Source organism: Delphinapterus leucas, chromosome 17 (assembly GCF_059928025.1).
Source record: "Delphinapterus leucas isolate spDelLeu-1000000601 "Yukka" chromosome 17, BTC_Dleu_Yukka2, whole genome shotgun sequence".
Classification (NCBI taxonomy): domain Eukaryota; kingdom Metazoa; phylum Chordata; class Mammalia; order Artiodactyla; family Monodontidae; genus Delphinapterus; species Delphinapterus leucas.
In genome coordinates this window covers 50411671-50427487 of record NC_143145.1, presented here as the reverse complement: position 1 = coordinate 50427487, position 15817 = coordinate 50411671, and the positions used below count along the sequence as shown (strand labels likewise).

At 36.4% G+C, this 15817-nt stretch overlaps 1 long non-coding RNA gene across 1 annotated transcript in view; it reads right to left on the bottom strand.

The window, feature by feature from the left end:
* Positions 1 to 8104: 8104 nt before the first annotated feature.
* Positions 8105 to 15817, bottom strand: part of LOC149746998 (uncharacterized) — a 29538-nt gene continuing 21825 nt past the window's right edge. Inside the window, exon 4 of the long non-coding RNA XR_016388438.1 lies at positions 8105 to 15244. This is a non-coding gene — a long non-coding RNA (uncharacterized LOC149746998). The remainder of the gene's footprint in view (positions 15245 to 15817) is intronic.

Genomic DNA, 15817 nt, shown 5'->3' with positions numbered 1-15817 from the left:
AATTTATATTTGATTTAAAAAGTAATTTATGTATTTGTACATGCAAGCACACAATCTAGAACAAGAGCAAAAGTAGTATTAAATCTATTAAGTGCTATTAAACTTGTCTGAAATCATTAAAGAAAGCTTCAGAGAGGAGTTCAGCTATAAATATTGCTAGGATTGTCACTGAAGAGATGAGAGAAAGAACATTTCAGAGGGCAGTATAGAATATAAAAAGCATAGAGTGGAAAATAGAAATTAGATACTTGTAACAAAAGCCCAGGACCAGATGGCTTCACAGGAGAATTCTATCAAACATTTAGAGAAGAGCTAACACCTATCCTTCTCAAAGTCTTCCAAAATAGAGCAGAGGGCGGACCATTCCCAAACTCATTCTATGAGGCCACCATCACCCTGATACGAAAATCAGACAAAGATGTCACAAAAAAAGAAAACTACAGGCCAATATCACTGATGAATATAGGTGCAAAACTCATCAACAAAATACTAGCAATCAGAATCCAACAGCACATTAAAAGGATCATACACCATGATCAAGTAGGGTTTATCCCAGGAATGCAAGGATTCTTCAATATATGCAAATCAATCAATGTGATAAACCATATTAACAAATTGAAGGAGAAAAACCATATGTTCATCTGGATAGATGCAGAAAAAGCTTTTGACAAAATTCAAAACCCATTTATGACAAAAACCCTCCAGGAATCCAAATTGGAAAAGAAGAAGTAAAGCTGTCACTGTTTACAGATGACATGATACTATACATAGAGAATCCTAAAGATGCTACCAGAAAACTACTAGAGCTAATCAATGAATTTGGTAAAGTAGCAGGATAAAAAATTAATGCACAGAAATCTCTGGCATTCCTATGCACTAATGATGAAAAATCTGAAAGTGAAATCAAGAAAACACTCCCATTTACCACTGCAACAAAAAGAATAAAATATCTAGGAATAAACCTACCTAAGGAGACAAAAGACCTGTATGCAGAAAATTATAAGACACTGATGAAAGAAATTAAAGACGATACAAATAGATGGAGAGATATACCATGTTCTTGGATTGGAAGAATCAACATTATGAAAATGACTCTGTTATCTAAAGCAATCTACAGATTCAATGCAATCCCTATCAAACTACCACTGGCATTTTTCACAGAACTAGAACTAAAAATTTCACAATTTGTATGGAAACACAAAAGACCCCAAATAGCCAAAGCTATCTTGAGAACGAAACACGGAGCTGGAGGAATCAGGCTCCCTGACTTCAGACTCTACTACAAAGCTACAGTAATCAAGACAGTATGGTACTGGCACAAAAACAGAAAGATAGATCAATGGAACAGGATAGAAAGCCCAGAGATAAACCCACACACATATGGTCACCTTATCTTTGATAAAGGAGGCAGGAATGTACAGTGGAGAAAGGACAGCCTCTTCAATAAATTGTGCTGGGAAAACTGGACAGGTACATGTCAAAGTATGAGATTAGATCACTCCCTAACAGCATACACAAAAATAAGCTCAAAATGGATTAAAGACCTAAATGTAAGGCCAGACACTATCAAACTCTTAGAGGAAATCATAGGCAGGACACTCTATGACATAAATCACAGCAAGATCCTTTTTGACCCACCTCCTAGAGAAATGGAAATAAAAACAAAAATAAACAAATGGGACCTAATGAAGCTTCAAAGCTTTGGCACAGCAAAGGAAACCATAAACAAGACGAAAATAGAACCCTCAGAATGGGAGAAAATATTTGCAAATGAAGCAACTGACAAAGAATTAACCTCCAAAATTGACAAGCAGCTCATGCAGCTCAATAACAAAAAAACAAAACAACCCAATCCAAAAATGGTCAGAAGACCTAAATAGACATTTCTCCAAAGAAGATATACAGAGTGCCAACAAACACATGAAAGAGTGCTCAACATCATTAATCATTAGAGAAATCAAAACTACAATGAGATATCATCTCACACCAGTCAGAATGGCCATCATCAAAAAATCTAGAAACAATAAATGCTGGAGAGGGTGTGGAGAAAAGAGAACACTCTTGCACTGCTGTTGGGAATGTGAATTGGTACAGCCACTATGGAGAACAGTATGGAGATTCCTTAAAAAACTACAAATAGAACTACCATATGACCCAGCAATCCCACTACTGGGCATATACCCTGAGAAAACCATAATTCAGAAAGAGTCATGCGCCAAAATGTTCATTGCACCTCTATTTACAGTAGCCAGGAGATGGAAACAACCTAAGTGTCCATCATAGGATGAATGGATAAAGAAGATGTGGCACATATATACAATGGAATATTACTCAGCCATAAAAAGAAACGAAATTGAGTTATTTGTAGTGAGGTGGATGGACCTAGAGTCTGTCATAGAGAGTGTCATAGAGAGAGTGAAGTCAGAAAGACAAAGACAAATACCGTATGCTAACACAAATATATGGAATCTAAGAAAAAAAATGTCATGAAGAACCTAAGGGTAAGACAGGAATAAAGTCACAGACCTACTAGAGAATGGACTTGAGGATATGGGGAGGGGGAAGGGTAAGCTGTGACAAAGTGAGAGAGTGGCATGGATATATATACACTACCAAATGTAAAATAGATAGCTAGTGGGAAGCAGCCACATAGCACATGTAGATCAGCTTGGTGCTTTGGGACCACCTGGATGGGTGGGATAGGGAGGGTGGGAGAGAGGGAAACGCAAGAGGGAGGAGATATGGGAACATATGTATATGTATAACTGATTCACTTTGTCATAAAGCAGAAACTAACAAACCATTGTAAAGCAATTATACTCCAATAAAGATGTAAAAAATAAAAAACAAAAAAACCCTCCAGGAAGTAGGCATAGAGGGAAATTACCTCAACATAATAAAGACCATATATGACAAACCCATATGCAACATCGTTCTCAATGGTGAAAAATTGAAACCATTTCCATTAAGATCAGACACAAGACAAAACTGCCCACTGTCACCACTATTATTCAACGTAGTTTTGGAATTTTAGCCACAGCAATCAGAGAAGAAAAAGAAATAAAAGGAAACCAAATCAGAAAAGAAGTAAAACTGTCACTGTTTGCAGATGACATGATACTATACAAAGAGATTCCTAAAGATGCTACCAGAAAACTACTAGAGCTAATCAATGAATTTGGTAAATTAGCAGGATACAAAATTAACACACAGAAATCTCTTGCATTCCTATACCCTAATGATGAAAAATCTGAAAGAGAAATGAAGGAAACACTCCCATTTACCATTGCAACAAAAAGAATAAAATACCTAGGAATAAGCCTACCTAGGGATACAAAAGACCTGTATGCAGAAAACTAGAAGACACTGCTGAAAGAAATTAAAGATGATACATGCAGATGGAGAGATATACCATGTTCTTGGATTGGAAGAATCAACATTGTGAAAATGACTCTACTACCTCAAGCAATCTACAGATTCAATGAAATCCCCATCAAACTTCCAATGACATTTTTCACAAAATTAGAACAAAAAAAATCACAATATGTATAGAAACACAAAAGACCCCGAATAGCCAAAGCAATTTTTCAGAAAGGAAAACAAAGCTGGAGGAATCAGGCTGGCTGACTTCAGACTATGCTACAAAGCTAGAGTAATCAAGACAGTATGGTACTGGCACAAAAACGGAAATATAGATCAATGGAACAGCATAGAAAGCTCAGACATAAACCCACGTACATATGGTCACCTTATCTTTGATAAAGGAGGTGAGAATATACAATGGAGATAAGACAGACTCTTCAATAAGTGGTGCTGGGAAAACTGGACAGCTACATGGAAAAGAATGAAATTAGAACAATACCTAACGCCATACACCATAATAAACTCAAAATGGATTAAAGACTTAACTGTAAGGCCAGATACTATACAACTCTGATAGGAAAACATAGGCAGAACAATCGATGACATAAATCACAGCAAGATCCTTTTTGACCCACCTCCTAGAGAAATGGAAATAAAAACAAAAATAAACAAATGGGACCTAATGAAACTTTAAAGCTTATGCACAGCAAAGGAAACCATAAACAAGACGAAAAGCCAATGCTCAGGATGTGAGAAAATATTTGAAAACGAAGCAACCGACAAAGGATTAATCTCCAAAATTGACAAGCAGCTCATGCAGCTCAGTATCAAAAAAACAAACAACCCAATCAAAAAATGGGCAGAAGACCTACAGAGACATTATCCAAAGAAGATATACAGATTGCGAACAAATACATGAAAGGATACTCAACATCACTAATCATTAGAGAAATGCAAATCAAAACTGCAATGAGGTATCACTTCACACCGGTCAGAATGGCCATCATCAAAAAATCTACAAACAGTAAATGCTGGAGAGGTTGTGGAGAAAAGGAAACCCTCTTGCACTGCTGGTGGGAGTGTAAATTGATACAGCCACTATGGAGAACAGTATGGAGGGTCCTTCAAAAAACTAAAAATAGTACTACCATATGACCCAGCAATCCCACTACTGGGCATATACCCTGAGAAAACCATAATTCAAAAAGAGTCATGTACCACAATGTTCATTGCAGCTCTATTTACAGTAGCCAGGACATGGAAGCAAACTAAGTGTCCATTGACAGATGAATGGATAAAGAAGATGTGGCACATGTATACAATGGAATATTACTGGGCCATAAAAAGAAATGAAATTGAGTTATTTGTAGTGAGGTGCATGGACCTAGAGTCTGTCATACAGAGTGAAGCAAGTCAGAAAGAGAATAACAAATAGCGTATGCTAACACATATATATGGAATCTAAAAAAAAAATGGTTTTGACGAACTTAGGGGCAGGACAGGAATAAAGTCGCAGATGTAGAGAATGGACTTGAGGACACGGGGAGGGGGAAGGGTAAGCTGGGATGAAGTGAGAGAGTGGCATGGACATATATACACTACCAAATGTAAAATAGATAGCTAGTGGGAAACAGCCACATAGCACAGGGATATAGTTCAGTTTGGTGCTTTTTGTCTACCTACAGGGTGGGATAGGGAGTGTGGGAGGGAGATGCAAGAGGGAGGAGATGTGTGGATATATGTATATGTATAGCTGCTTCACTTTGTTATAAAGCAAAAATTAACACACCATTGTAAAGCAATTTTACTCCAATAAAGATGTTAAAAAAATACATTGTTGTGCTTGCAACCATGAGAAAATCATTGCAGCTGGAAAGATAAGCGACAGATAGGTGCAAACCCTGCTTGGTTGTCATAATAGGACCCCAAATTTCTCACCAACAGGAACTGCAATGTTAGCCTGTGAGAAAGACACAGATTTCTTCAATATTTCATGAAAATATTATCGATATTTTTAGGCATGATCATTACAGTCAAAATTAAATTCAAAAAAAAGAGAGAAAGATAAGGATAAAGATTAAAAAAATTACGAACGCTTTTTATTTTAGAGTGGACATGACGTACAAAGCAGGTACTATAGCAGTTGACTGATACTTATAACTCTAAGACCGTTCAGGATATGAGGAATGATGGGAAATAGGTATAGGCAAATGTTTGGCAAAGATGTTTCTTCAAATTCTCTGCCTCCAAACTGATGATTTCTCCCCTGTGAAGACATTGTTTACATGTAAAGCCAGAAGTCGTAACCAAGGTCAACCGTGTGCCGTGCAGTTATTCAGATTTTATATTCTTTCTCGCTCAGTAGCAATACCACTGGCTGGATATAGGGATAGAAATGTGCCTGAGGTTTTGATTGACAGGTTTGGAGCTTGGTTTCCCTTGAGGAATTCTCTTCCTATAAGTCTTTGTTTTCCTGGCATTTTACACATTATACCATAATGCTCATCAGAAAATTCATGTCAGATCTAACTACTGGCACTTGACTGTAAAGTTTTATATTTAAAAGATGCTGTTTGGCTGTTTACAATATATAAATGCCAGTTTATTTCTCTGGGAAGGGTCACAGAGAAAAAAACAGTAATTTTCTTTCACTGACATCAGGGGAAACTGCTTCCTGCTAGATCAATGCATAAAAATTCAGTTTTAATGACTTTGTAGTACCTTAGCCTTGACATCTGTATATTTAGAAATGAGTGTGCAAAACCTTCAGCATTTTATAAATGAAAAGAAAAAAATGATTTAATTATGAGTAGTGTATACAATATTATGATTATTATTGCTAGAGATAATAACACCAAGAGATGGTCCATAGACAAATGAATACATATTTTTCCAATTTTTATGTTAATAAAGTCATTTAAGTAAATTCAGACCTGGTATTCTCTGCAGAGCAGTACATTATTCTCTATACACACAAATAATTATGAAAGGATTAGTCAGTTGTAGGAATTTATTATGTATAGTTTTCTGCCTTGCATTTATCATTCAATGAAGTATTAAAAGGCAGCTTATGGAGAAAGGAATATTTCAAATTATGGACTTATAAATACTCTGCAAACCATTGCTTTTGATGAACTGATTTCCTGATCAGAGCAATCTTGTATAAATTTTGATCATTTTATATTTTTTCCATCTGTACTTCTTTCAAGTTCAAGTCTGGATAGCTTGAGTTTGTTGCTTGTCCCCCATTAAATTGCCTGAACTCTATCTCAAAGCCCAAACCATGCTTATGTTACATAACACCCAAGGGGAAATGTGTTTCCTGTGGGGACTCAGTTAAAAAGATGCCTTTTCCACATAAAGATCTTTAATATTTCTGAAAGCACATTTTCCCTGAATGTTAAAATCTGCTTTCCATTACACTCTAATGGTAAAAGTTTTTGCATGGGCATCTGTGGTCCAAAGGTTGCCTCAGCAGGGTCACATAACAGTCTCTCAAAGTAAACCTGAGGGGCCGGCCCACCAAGCCCCCCTCCGCAGAGGCAGTAGCAAGCTGGGCTGATCAACCACCAGCACAGATCAAACCAGCAGCATAGGAGTTCTCACTGCACTGCAGCACTTCTTAGCAAATGGTTTGTAATTAAGTCTACATTCCCAAAGACAACACATTGAAAAATGTATATGTTTAGGAGTGAAAGGTGAAGAAAAGAAAGCCAATACATGAGGTACCTAGAGCTGTCAAATTCATAGAGCAGAAGGAAGGAGAGTGGTTTGCAGAGGTTGGAATCAGAAGGGAAGAAGGGAGAAATATTGTTGACCGGGTACAAGTAGGGACGCTGAAAAGAAATCTGGAGATGGATAGTGGTGACTTGCACAACCATGTGCAAACTTTATGTTATATACATCTTGCCACAATTTTTTTAAAGACCTTGTTAAAAACAACAAAAAAGAAGAAAGCAAATAAGAGATAGTCATAATGATTGCACTCGATCAACTGCTTAATTTGTATCTTACCCAAATCTAAAATGTTATTCTTTTGTTTTTCATAATTGTCCAAGTTGGTTCCCCTTCTGAGGTGAGAAAAATAGTGAATTTGCTAATGATTTCTCTCATAGGCATCTATATCTTCTGCATTTTTGAGAACCTTTTACAAGTCCCCAAGTTGCTTACACAACCCTCAGACACTGTGATGCTTCAGGCCCTAGAGAAGGATGCTAAGCGTCTACCATGTTTGCGGTCTCAAGGTACCATTCCTTATAAAAGCTCAGGAAATAGCTAGGTGGCTTGCAGAACTAACCACCATGACGGTTCTCTCTGGTTGAGGGGTTGGCACTTTAATTTCCTATGGTGACAGTTTCCTTTGCTGAGAGCTGCAAGGTGTCAGGACCTATGGTTTCTAAAACCTGGAGGACTGGGCTATGGCATATGCAGTGGAAATGCTGCTCCACAATCCAGATAAGTAGACCCACTTCTTCCTGAGTGACGTTAGCTGTCTACACCACAAATGGAGCCATTGAAAAAGTTAGATATTATCTGAACTCATTAATATTCTGCTATGAAGTTTGTTACTAGGCAATTATGATTAAAACGCACAAATCTTCAGTCTCTTGAAAACTATGTAATGACACTTGCAAGTAGTAATTTGTTTCTTCTATTTATGGACAAATATTAAAACCAGACCTTCTTAAAGGAGACAATAACCTCAGTTCAAAGAAAATCAGGCATAATGCAATCACACATATGTAAATATTAAACATATACATAAACCAGAAAGACAATTCATGTTTGATTGTGGCAGGAATGGATTATGATTCTTTTGTAATCTTTTTTTGGAAAAAATGATTATCCAAAGAATAAATTCACAAGTTCTCATTTTAGTTCCTCTTCATCATCAGGAGAAAAGGTGATTAAATATTTAGCATTCAGAGCTCCCTATGGCATAGTTATCATGCCCATTACAAAATGAGGAAAAATCACTCAGAAGGATTAAATAAAATTGCCTAAGCACAGCTAGACAGGAGCACAAACAGGATCCACACTTGTGTCCGACTTAAAACATATTCTCTTTTACTTCCTTATGTTTCCTCTCAATAAATAATTATTAAGACTGTATTATATGAAGGATACTGTGAAGGGCCTTCATAGACTAGAAATAAACATAAGCTCCTGTCTTTCTGTGGATTAACTGATAGAGCAAATGTACTGATATAGTGATGCAGTCTTTATATATGTAGAAGAGGCCTGACCATTAAGACTAGAATGTTCCAGGGAAGTCTTCAAGTGAAACTAGGAAAGGAGCAGGTGAATAACACCTGACTGGAGAGAGCATGTTCATAGCTGAGCAGGTCAGAGAGCTGCTGCCTTGCATCCTTCAGAATCATCACAGACACAAGAAACACAGTCTTACACAGAGTGGATAATAAGTAGATAGTTATTGAATTAATGGACAAGAGGACTAATTACTAAAGTCATTTGGCTGGAGTAAAAGCTTTATGTAGAAAAATAAAAGCAAAGGTAAAATTAGGAGGATAAAGAAAGGGAGCATGTAGAATGGTTTCACGGCAAGAATATGGGCTTTGAACTCTATCCTCTAGAAAATGGGAGAGGTCACATAAATGGGATGATAAAAGACAGAGTGGATATGTTGTCTAGGAAGAATTGGAAGGGGAGAGATTGGTGAGAAGTAGACAATAGCCCAGGTGTGAGATAATGAGAACCTGGGCTGGGGAAGGGGGTGCAGTGGGGAATGGACAGGATTATCTTTACTTGTGAATAATGGAAACCTATTTCAAGAATAAGTATGGCAAATATATTCCAACAAAATGGATAAATCACTGTTAACAAATTTCTCTTACAATTGAAGATAAAAAAAATACTGGTGTGAATAAATTTATTTAAATTTTAAGATGTATATTTTAAAGCGGTTTCATTATTTGATTGATATTTACCATTCAAATAATTAGTTGTCCATATCATTTTGCATATACAATAACTCATACCCAATCTGCTGACAAAACCTTATGGGGTCTACACTGAAAAACTGCATCAGCCTTTTCAATTAATTTAATAAAGCACTTGCTCTTCACATTTTAAAGAAAAAAATATAACAAAACCCTAGCCCAAGAAAATAATCTTTTACTTGGGCATTTGTAAAATAAAAATTAAAAAAAAAAATGAACATCTTTTGGCTTTCTCTAACTCGTTTTACTTTGAAAGAGAACAATAAGAAAAGTCCAGGATTGTAAGTTCATCCATTATTTGGACTGAATATAATTTCATCCTTAAGTGAGTATTTTGTTTTTAATCCTGGCCTCCTACTGTAATCAAAATAAAGCATATTGGTTACCTGCCAGGAGTCAAGTCTGACGCCACAGTACAAGTGCACTGGATTGTTCTTTGGGGCACCCAGGGTAAACTAACACCCAAAAGTCATCCCAAGTTGCCCTTCAAAATCAGTTGCAGTTATTCGTTATTTAATCCCCACAGCAATGCTTTTGTAACAAAGGTCAGGATCTCTTTGTAGGCAATCAGGTGGCTGAGGCAAGTGACACAAATGTCAGAGTTTTAGGGCTTCATCCAGCAGCTCAATTTTCATCTCTCTGTTTATTAGACCAAAGTAATAAGGCTTAACCCAACTATGTATTCAAAATGCATCATAAAGGATAGATGTCTTGACTGCAATAAATTTTTTTAAAACCAAAAGATAAATAAAGTGATGTTTCATACAGCTGGGGAGTTTGAGTTTATAGAAAAGTATTTGTTAACACAATAGCGATCTTAGCATTAAGAGCTTATATTTCTTAAAAGCTCTTCAGAGCTTAGAATACTCACCAATACACTGGGACGGATTGCGTATAAATGAGCCTACTTCCTACTTTGTTCATCTTTTGTTTTAAATGTTAATCCAGAAAAGAAGCCGAGTGAAGTGTTTTCTATGAGAAAAGTATAAAAGCTGAGTTTATGAATATAAAAAATAAAGACTAGTATAACAACCAGCCCTGAAATAATGGGAAATGGACTGCTGTCAAAAGAACAAGAAAAAAATTAGGAGAAAAGACTGGATTTTTCTACTTTTGATGTGAAAAGGAAATGGCTGCTTATTTTCATCTGTTTACCCCCGGACTCACCTCTCCCCAGATACGTCAATTCTGAGTTTGAATATTAAATGTCTATCAATGTAGTAGAAATAATGAGATCTATTTGTCTATCTATTTATCTGTCTGTACATTTACATTTACATTCAAAACATACTATCATTTGATACAAACATTTTTTGAAATGTCATTGTTTCATTTTATATAAAAAGAGATACAAAAAATTAAGTGAGTAAATTAAAGAAGGGTCAGAAATAGCGACACAATAATAGTGACACAAAGGACGCCTGGGAGCCATAAAGAACCTTTATCTGTTTCTAAGAAGCCTGCGGCTTGGTTATTTAAGATAAATACTTGTCTCTGCTCTCTTGATCTGCACATTCACAAAGCAATAGGCTGGGAAGCAACACGACAACTATCAAGTCCTTTCTTTGCTGCTTAGTAACAGTATGCCTTTTGCACAGCCATTGAAATTTTCTGTACCCCAGTTTAGTCACAGGGAAAATCATGCTATAAACTTTCATTTGTCTTCTATCTTTAAGAGTAAGGGAGAATAAACTAAAATTAAAGAGATTTTTTTCTTTTCTTAAGTTGAATTCAGGAATTTTTCTCATAGCTAATAAATATATTTTCAAGCACAAAGGCCAAACTCCAATGGCAAACACATTATCTAACCTTGTATGCATTGTCAGATATTTCCAAGGAGAGATGCAAGCATGTGTGTCTACTGTGTGTGTGTGTGTGTGTGAGCGTGCATCTGTGGTATTTGTCCACACCGACATATACCTGTGAATACAAACTAATATTACAGCATATTGAATACTATAGGAGTAAAAAATCTATACCTCTCATATAAATATTAAGTGTCTTAATTCTATGGGATAGTCTATTGGGCTTATAAAATGTATAAGATGTAAATCACAGAATTTCTCGAAATGCAATGGTTCTAATTTGAAAGTGGTTAAAATCAAAACTTTACACATGGGCCTGGTCTTACTCTACAACAGATGGATTAAGCAAAGACATTTAAGCTCATAGCCTAAGTGTATAATCATCCTCATTGAGAATAATATCTTTTTAAAGTTGACTGTCCATGACTTGATCTATTTAGCATTGGGAGGAGAGATAAATTAGGAGTTTGGGATTAATATATACACACCACTATATGTAAAATAGCTTACCAACAAGGATCTACTGTATAGCACAGGGAACTCCACTCAATATTTTGTAATAACCTATAAGGGAAAAGAATCTGAAAAAAATATATATGTGTATAACTGAATCACTTTGCTGTACACCCGAAACTAACACAACATTGTAAATCAAATGTACTTCAATAAGAAAAAAAGATATAGAGGTGCCTATCCCATCACATATTGTGAGTTTTACAGGGTTACAGAATCCTGGGTGGTGCCAGGGCCTAGCGGGCAGAGTCACAATAATTTCAGAATTACTTAGATTTGAAATTCCAGAAATTCTATTAAGTCAGAAGTGAGAAATGTGTGAGTCCTCTTGACCACAAAAGTATTCAATGAAATATATTACAGTATTTAAGAGAGAAGGTCCTAAGCCTGCTTGCCTTAGTTTCAACGCCAACTCTGACACTTTCTAACCAAGTGCCTTGGACAAGTTATTTAATATTTCTGTACCTTGGAAGTCCTTGGTCACTATTGAAAAGGAGATGACGGTAGTCTTTACCTCATAAAGCTTGAATCTTCTATGTGTTCAGGAAAAAAAATCACTAGCACAGAGGAAGCGTGTGAAGAATGTCTGATGTCTGTTTTTCCACTGAGTGTCCTTCAACAGCCTCTGGACAGTCCTGAGAACAAATAGCTAAAGCTCTTCTCTTTGATGTTGTGTTGTATGGACACTACTTTGTACCTCTTTAGTCTGTAGTTTTCTGTGACAAGTTGAGACTTGATAAGATTTCCAGGGCTTTATTCTTCTCCACTTGTGATGAGGGAATTAACTCATTTGATAAAAGTTTACTGAATAAATACTATGTGCCTGAAACTATGGTAGGTACTGTGGATGTATGAATGCTGTATCAGGTGAAGTTACATGCTACAAAGAAAAATTGCAAAAGTTAGGGAGTGTCAGTTTTCCAATGAGTTAACATTTGAGAAGAGACCTACAGGAAGAGAGTGAATAATCCATGGGCGTATTTGAGCCCTGAGTGTTTGAAGGAAAAATAACAGTACGTGCAAATACCCTGTAGCAAAGTCATGCTCGGTGTGTAGGGCATTGCAGAAGCCAGTATGTCTAGAGCAAAATGAGGAAAGAAGAATGATTGTGAAGCTCCAAGACATGGGATCATGCAGGCTTTTGTAAGAAATGTGGCTTTTACTCTCAGCGCATTGAGAGCATTGAAGAACTGGAGTAGAGAAATATCAAACATGGTTTACAAAAAGTGTCTTTGATGTGTTGCAAATAGATTGAAAGAGGGTAAGAGCCAATGCAGTTAGAAGGCTGTTGCAATAATCTAGGCAAGAAATGATAATATCTTGGATGAGGGTAGCAATGATTAAGATGGTAAAAGAATTTGTATTCTGAGTATACAGTCCTTAGGGACAGAAACAAGGGTGTTTGTTCATAGACTGGATATGGGTTTGAGAGAAACAGGGAGGTTATGGACAACTGCAGTGTTTTTGGTATGAGTATAAGGGAGGATGGAGTTGACTTTAATGAGCTGGCAAAATTGTGGGATGGGTGGGGTTTGGGGAATCAGAGAGAATCAGAAATCTCACTGTGAATTTGTTTAAATGTGAGATGACTATTAGATACTTAGTGGGAGTATCAAGGAAGCAGTGAGGTACACTGTCAAGATTTGGTTACTCTGGGAATAAGATCCAAGGGTAGACTCCTCATTGTCATGATGTTTTGGATGTGCCCATGACTTTCATGCATTGACAACATACTGCTGGTCATTTGTCTCGTACACGTTAGCATGATGATAAATAACAGAAATACCTTTATGTCCACCCCACCCAACAAGGCATCAATAGAGCTATAAGAGACCATCTCTGAAAGTATGATGGGCAGCTGCATGGTGTGAGGCAAAGGGACAGCCTTAACCAATTCTTGGTACCACTTTCCACCACCTCTCCACATTTAGACATTGTTTGCCTTACATTGTATCTCTGAATCCACAGCTCATTGAATTTCAATCTCAAACACAGTAAGATGTATGGAGTGATTACTGACCCCAAGCAGAAGGAAAAAAATGAAACAAAACAAATGACAAGTTTTGACTATTCAGTTTAGTTAGAATAGTAAGTGACGTATGAGTGAAGTATTTTAAACTACATACTGCAAGATGAAGTATTTTAAACTACATTCATTTTGTCCGTCTAAATGTGTTTCTTCCATTACCAGTTCTTACTTTTTTCCTCTGACGTACCTTTGCTTTTAATGTTTTTCTAGTATGTTTTAAGTACATTTAACTATATGGGAATGGAACTGTGTTTCCTCCTGAGAATTCTGATGACTCATTAGCTGGGTTGATTTCATACACTGCATTAATGTGCTTGTTATTACAAACTATAAGATAAAAGCATGTTTTCATTTTTATTTAAAAGTTCTTTCTAAATATATACACACATTCATATGCAGCACCTGCAAGCATTAGAATTGCTACACTTCGTATTTCATACATTTTCCTTTTTTCTGGTGTACCTGTTCTTTGTCTCATTTCATTCTATACCATTTATTTTTAATTAAGGATGCCTCTTTCTACTCTAGATGGCTGACTCTAAATTCTTCAACTTTTCAAAACCCACTGAACATTTACTAGTACACTGGGATCCATTCTTTGGAATGTTTCTAAAACAAGGCATGTTCTATGCACCAAACCAAATACGCATGCCACTGTCCCTGTACCTCCAAACCTGTTTCTGATTACTGATCAAAATTCCCCTGTTCTTCATTAAAGGCTGAGATTCTTTTTAAATGATTATTTATGGCTGCCTGGTCCACAGGGGCAGACTATGGATTTAATCGCCTACAGCACCAAATCTCTTTTAACATTTGGTCAACTGAGCATTAGGTACCTTGTTGGCTGGGGGGCAACACGTTCCTACTTAGTGTTTGGAGAAGGTAGCCTCAATCCAATATTCTTCATTTATTTCCAAGAACTATTAACGGTAATGAGCATTACGTCCACACATCAAGAAAAGATACAAAATAGAGTCACTGCTTCTCAGACTTCATTAAGCTCGGTATTGCTTTATTCAAGGGGCAGGTGTCTAATTTTACAATGTTCTGTAAAGACAGATGAAAACAAATACACTGTAATTAATAAAAAGTATTGCTTACCTCTTTAGTTGGTAGCCCCTATTCAGATACAGCTGTGAGTTTGAAAAGATACTTCTTGGGGTTACAGGAAGAGATAATTAAGTGTACTACAACAGAAAGCAATTCATTAAATGACAATGAATTTTATTTTCTCCTGATACAAGTAAAACAAGCAGGTGTCCACATTAATTTTGTATCTTCTTTTGTGACTGCAACATACCACAAAAGGTTTTCACTTAAATTTAACTTTTGTTACATGATTCATATTATATTGCTTGCTGTATGTGTTTAAATGCTTTAAGCTCTGCATCTACAATATAAAACTTAAAAAAAGCTTTTCCTCTTGGAAATGTCAGGGGTTTTTTTTCCCCCTAAATCCAGAGTATGTTTTCAAGGTCTCTTCTAAAATGATAACCTTCATATGAGTCACAGGAAGCTAAGAACATCTCTGCATTAGTCTGGCTTCAGTGAGGTTAAACGCAGCAACAGTATGCCTACAAAGAGATACGATAAGCAGTTATAATGGGTATCACTCAACACAGCACCAAATATCAATCAAAACTAACAAATGCCCTCCCCCACAAACGCTCTCAAGTTCAGTTCCTTGAATTTAATTATTATAGCAAATGGTAATATAACAAGAGTGTCTACTGTCAGGAAAAAAAAATGTTTAAAACAGATGTGAACCATACAAAGCATATGTAAAACACATGTGATCCACAGTGAGGTCACAGGACCCACTGACAGAACACATGTGGAGTACATGAACCACATATGGACACATGTTGCAAAATCACGTTTCTGTTCAATGCCAAGACTCGTATCGTATTCTAAAGAAATCAGGGGCTCTTAAATAAACTTTGTACTTCTTAAGGTAATTGGATACATTTTTGTTTAAAATCCCTTAGTGTAGGCAGACAAGGGTCCTCAAATCTAATACTGGACTTGAAAGTACTCAAATCCTGTTTTCCTATCCCAGGGTGATTCAGTTGATTATTCTCAGGGAATAAAGATTTCTTCCTTGCGCACAGCTAATTCTTTGAGGATGCCATAGCGTATAATGAAAC